At 54.7% G+C, this 6,000-nt stretch overlaps 1 protein-coding gene across 2 annotated transcripts in view; it reads left to right on the forward strand.

Moving 5' to 3' along the window:
• Nucleotides 1-6,000, forward strand: part of ARHGAP19 (Rho GTPase activating protein 19) — an 80,475-nt gene that overhangs the window by 22,329 nt on the left and 52,146 nt on the right. The gene's annotated exons all lie outside the window — the stretch shown is intronic.

Here is a 6,000-nt window from a genome sequence, read left to right on the forward strand (position 1 = left end):
TGATTTTATTTCACTCTCATTTGGATATACTGCCATTGGCAGTATGACCAGGCGTCTAGTACACAGGTTCCCAAACTCTGTCCTCAGGACCCCAAACAGTGCATGTTTTCCAGGTCTCCTCACAGAATCACAGGTGAAATAACTAGCTCCACCTGTGGATCTTTTAAAATGTGTCAGTGAGTAATGAGTACACCTGTGCACCTGCTGGGTGACCTGGAAAACGTGTACTGTGTAGGGTCCTGAGGGTTGCGTTTGAGAACTAATGGTCCAATAGATGAATATATATCATACCTCTTTAATGCTAGTAAAAGCCCTGGAATGGGGATGGAAGCTGTTGGTGTGTGTGTATATGTGTGTGTGTGTGTGTGTGTGTGTATATATATATATATATATATATATATATATATATATATATATATATATATATATATATATATAATATTGTGTGTGTATATGTATATGTATGTGTATATATATATATAATATATATATATATATATATATATATATATATATATATATATATATATATAATTTCTACTTCAGGGTCCATAGGGTATCCACAGGATACCTTGGGGTATAGGTGTGACGTCAGTCGCAGGGCACCAAAGAGTTAAGCTTTCAGCCTCCCAGGATGCACTAGGTCCCCCTCCTATACCCCGCCGCCGAGCCAAGGCACCTCAGTTTAGTTTGGTGCCCGGCCGGAGTCGGGTGCACCTGTTGGAGTGGGGGCTTGAAGAGCCCCTGAAGCTTTTTCTTCATGCAGCTGTGGCTGCACATCTGGATGAACAGCATGGACAGTCAGTCCTGACGTCCATGCTGTCTTCCCTACACCCCTCCGGTACTGATCCGGGGATGCTGGTGGGCATCTGGGGTCACAGCTAGCGGTGACCCCAGATGTTCCGGACCATGGCCGGATTCAAGGGGGACAGAGGTAAGCAGCGGGGTCCCGCGGTGGGTCCCCGCTGATCACATGGTCCTAAGTCCCCAGGCAGGGGGCTCCCTGGGGACTGGCTGCAGCGTGGAGCCAGGCGACCAACCTGCGCTTCCACTACCCCCTGGGACAGTGGACCGCAGCAGAGCGGTAGCGCTGCGGCGTCCCAGGGGTTAAATGCATGCCAGGGGAGCGCGCCTTCCCTGTCTCACAGCCGGCGCCTCCCCCGCTGCACACAGCCCTCTCTGCACTGTGCTGACTGGCCCTGTGTCAGCGCTCCTCCCCCAGGCCAGCCTTCTCTCGGCTCCTCGGCGGCCATCTTTTCAGAAGCATGGTGAACGCTGCTGGAAGCCTGCATTGGAAGCATCGTGGTCTGGGTCCCCCCGCATACCTCTCCTCCGCTGTGGTCAGGTCTGTGTATGCATCGCTGTGTCCTACCAGGCCCTGTGTCTGTGTAGTTGAGTGATCAGCGCTGTTAGTGCAGGAATTGATTTTCTTTGCATTGTATGTGACTGTGCTAGCGCTGCTGCCTGTAACTTTTCTTCTCTAAACTGTCAGCTTTATTACTGTCCCTGTTCTTTCTGCTAAGCCCTTGCGGTGCTGCAGGGTGGTCTCTCGCCTATTTAATATATAATTGGTGAGAGGGGTCACATACGTGGTGCCATCATGTCTGAAAGTGATTTTCCCCTCCGGCTACAGTGTACCACGTGTAAAGTACCGTTAGCGGAGGGGGAGGGTAGCGCGGAGGGCCTTTGCCGGCAGTGTTTGTCCATGGCGCGGCCTCTTACGGTTACAGCACCGGTACAGGAGCCGCCCTGGGCTTGTTTCGCTCAGGCGCTAACAGCTTTAGTGGGCCAGTTAGCTCCGCAGCCCGCGTTTACTCCGATGGGTTTGTCCCAGCAGTCTGTGGTGTCGTCACCCATGCAGGGTTTCCCACGACAATTGGTGGTACCCCACAGTCTCCCTATTTCCCCGCTCCCGGTTTCTCAGGAGCCAGCGTGGGTTAACTCCCTGACGAGTTCTGTACAGCACTTGTCGGATGTGTTGCAAGGGGAGTCTGTGATGCGGCCTCATAAACGGCCGGTGGCGTCTGTCCGCTCCTTATGAGGATGACGAAGGGACGTCTGATGATGGGGAGATTCTGGATCCTTACGATCAGGAACCTCTCCATACTAAGGACGCTGATGCTAAGTCCAAACTATATATTCCTGGACTTATTCGGGCGGTCCGCACAGCCTTGGTGATTGAGGACGAAGTTCCCCCAGCGGCTAAGTCTAAGTATGCCTTTTTCAAAGACGTGAAGGGCGATGCCACAGTCTTTCCTCTTTCGGGTCAGTTGGTGGACCATTTAGAGGAGGCGTGGAAACAGCCTGGCAAAAGATACCAGCCGCAGCGACGTCTGGCGGTGGCTTATCCGTTCACGGATAATTATTTTGCTAAGTGGGAATCCCCTCCACAGGTGGATTCTCATGTGACCCGTCTTGTCCGTAGTGCCACATTGCCGATGCCATCCATGTCCTCCCTTAAGGATGCTACGGACCACAAGGTGGAAATCTGCCTGAAGTCCGCTTATTCCCTTGCGGGGGGGGGCAGCACGGCCGGCTATGGCCATTTGCTGGGTTGCCAGAGCGATGGAGCGCTGGGCGGATTCATTAGAGGCTTCTTTTGATTCCGACTGTCCGGCCGAACAGGCGGAGTTGATTGGCAATCTCCGTGATTCGGCCACCTACATCAACGAGGCGGCTCTAGACATTAGTACTCTGGTGTCTAGAATTTCTTCAGCAGCGGTAGCTGCTCGTCGCACCTTGTGGCTGCGATCCTGGAAGGCGGACGCAGATTCCAAGAAGGGTCTGGAAGCGTTGCCGTTTACCGGAGAAGTTCTCTACGGTCCGGATCTGGATAAGATTGTGGCCACGCTGGCGGCAGCCAAATCGGCTTGTCTCCCGTCGGCCGCTGCTCCTTCTGGTTCTGGACCATCGTCCTTTCGGTCATCTAGGACCCAGGGCAGGCCCAAACCACAGTCGTTTCCTCGTCAGGCTGGCCCTAAGAAATCGGTCAAGCCCCGGAAGCAGGCATGGAGTACCAGACGTCCGGCCCCCAAGCCAGATGACAAGCCTGCGGCCTGACGGTCCGGGCCTCCCTTTGGGGGATCCCAGGGTGGGAGGCCGCCTGCTGCAGTTCGCCCAGTGTTGGTCGGTCACTACGACAGACACTTGGGTTCTGGAGGTGGTCTCCCACGGGTACGCCCTCTCCTTCCGGCACAGACCCCCGGCTCGATTCTTCACCACGGGTCTACCATCAGACCGGAACAAGGCTACGGAGCTGCGGAAGGTATTGCACACTATGCTCCAGGCTGGAGTTATAGTGCCTGTTCCATTCTCCCAGAGGGGCCAGGGTTTCTATTCAAATCTTTTTTTGGTACAGAAACCCAATGGGTCGTATCGTCCGATTCTCAACCTCAAAGCACTCAACAAGTCTTTGCGGGTACCGAAGTTTCGGATGGAGACCCTACGGTCCATCATTCTGGCGCTGGAACCTGGTGACTACATGGTGTCATTGGACATACTGGACGCTTACCTGCATGTCCCTATTCTTTTGCGCCATCAACAGTTCCTCAGGTTTGCAATCCGCAGCGACCACTTCCAGTTTCGGGCGTTACCTTTTGGCCTGGCGACAGCACCACGTGTTTTCACCAAGGTGATGGCGGTCATGGCGGCTTCTCTGCGGCTGCAGGGAGTCCGCATGTTGCCTTACTTGGACGACCTGTTATTGTTGGCGGGATCTCCAGAGCTCCTGTTACGCCACTTGGACCTGACCATTGCCCTGCTGCAACGGCACGGCTGGCTAATCAACTGGCAGAAGTCCACTCTAATCCCATCTCGGAGGATTCTGCATCTTGGAGCCTTATTGGACTCGGGACAGCAAAAGATCTTCGTGACGGAGGAAAAGATCTCTGCTTTACAGTCAAGGGTGCGCAGTTGTCTGCACAGCCGCCGGGTGTCTCTACACTTGGCGATGAGGTTACTGGGCTCCATGGTGTCGGTGTTCGACATGGTGGAATATGCCCAGTTTCACTCCAGACCTCTGCAGCACCTGATCCTGTCAAAATGGAACGGGCTGCCTCAGTCTCTGAAGTCCCAGACGATTGTGTTCACCCCGGAGGTTCGCCTGTCCCTTGCTTGGTGGTTACAGACGACCCACCTCAGCGAGGGACGTCCGTTCTGGGTTCCAAGTTGGGTCCTGTTGACAACGGACGCCAGTCTTCGGGGCGGGGGAGCAGTTTCGGGTCCACATCTGTTCCAGGGCAGGTGGACGCCGACAGAAGCGGAGCTTCCAATCAATATCTTGGAACTCCGTGCGGTCTTCAATGCTCTCCAGCAGGCACATCGGTTTCTCCAGGGTCACCCGGTACAGGTCCAGTCGGACAACGCTACCACCGTGTCCTACATAAACAGGCAAGGAGGAACCCGAAGCCGGGCGGCTCTCGTAGAGGTGTCTCGGATCCTGGTTTGGGCGGAGCGCAATCTTCCGGCCATATCGGCGGTCTTCATCCCGGGAGTGCTGAATTGGGAGGCGGACTTTCTAAGTCGCCAGGACGTTCATCCGGGGGAATGGTCCCTGCACCCGGACGTTTTTCAACTACTGGTGGGCAGATGGGGTCTTCCAGAGATCGACCTCATGGCGTCCCGGCACAACAACAAGTTGCCGGTGTACGGGTCTCGCACAAGAGACGAAGGGGCGTCTCTGGTGGATGCTCTGTCCGTCCGGTGGACGTTCCGGTTCGCATACCTGTTCCCTCCGGTCTCCCTTCTTCCACGGGTAATCCGGAAATTCAAACAGGAAGGAGGGACGCTCCTGTTGATAGCTCCCGCGTGGCCCAGACGGCACTGGTTCTCAGACCTTCAGGGTCTGTCCGTGCACAGTCCTCTGCGGTTGCCGCTACGACCGGACCTCCTGTCTCGGGGTCCTTGTCGTCACCCGGACCTGACTCGGCTGTCTTTAACGGCGTGGCTGTTGAGACGGCCATGCTGAGGTCCCGGGGGTTTTCCAGCTCTGTGGTGCGTACCATGTTGCGAGCTCGGAAACCGTCTTCCGCGAGGATATACCATCGCGTGTGGCATACGTTCTTCCAGTGGTGTCGACCGAGAGGTAATGCACCGCGGGAGTTTCGTCTGTCTCGGATTCTCGCCTTCCTGCAAGCGGGACTAGATCATGGGCTTCGCCTTGCTTCTTTGAAGGTACAGGTTTCGGCCCTGTCTGTCTGGTTTCACCGTAGGATTGCTACAATCCCGGATGTGCGCACCTTTATGCAAGGTGTTGTCCGCATTCAGCCGCCCTTTGTTCCACCTGTGGCGCCTTGGGATTTGGCTGTGGTCCTGAGGGCTCTCCAAGGACCGCCGTTTGAACCACTGGGATCAGTGGATCTTAAATGGCTGACAGCTAAGACTGTTTTCCTTCTGGCTATTGCTTCGGCCAGACGTGTTTCTGATTTTGGGGCTCTTTCTTGTAGACCCCCTTTCTTGGTTTTTCATGGGAACAGGGCAGTACTCCACACTCGGCCCGAGTTTCTTCCCAAAGTTGTTTCCCAGTTTCATGTTAACGAGGAAATCGTTGTTCCGGCCTTTAACTCACCGGGTCTTTCCGTGGGTGAGGCCTCTTTGGATGTTGTGCGGGCCTTAAGGACTTATGTTGACCGCACTTCTTCGTTTAGGAAGTCGGACGCTTTGTTTGTCCTCTATGGCTTCCGTAAAAAGGGTTGGCCTGCTTCAAAGCAAACTTTGGCAGCCTGGATCCGTATGGCTATTTCTGAAGCTTATCTTCATGAAGGCCTACCGGTTCCTCCTTCTCTGAAGGCTCATTCCACTAGGTCTGTGGGTCCTTCGTGGGCAGCTCGACGTGGTGCCTCTGCAGTCCAGATCTGCAAGGCTGCTACGTGGTCCTCTGTCCATACCTTCGTGAGGTATTACAGGTTTGACACCTTCGCCTCTCAGGATGCTTCCTTCGGGCGGCGGATTCTCCTTTCTGCACAGGAGCGTCCCCACCGTTAAAGGATACTGCTTTGGGAC

Source organism: Taudactylus pleione, unplaced genomic scaffold, assembly GCF_031769625.1.
Source record: "Taudactylus pleione unplaced genomic scaffold, aTauple2 ptg000502l, whole genome shotgun sequence".
In the NCBI taxonomy this organism is placed as follows: Eukaryota; Metazoa; Chordata; class Amphibia; order Anura; family Myobatrachidae; genus Taudactylus; species Taudactylus pleione.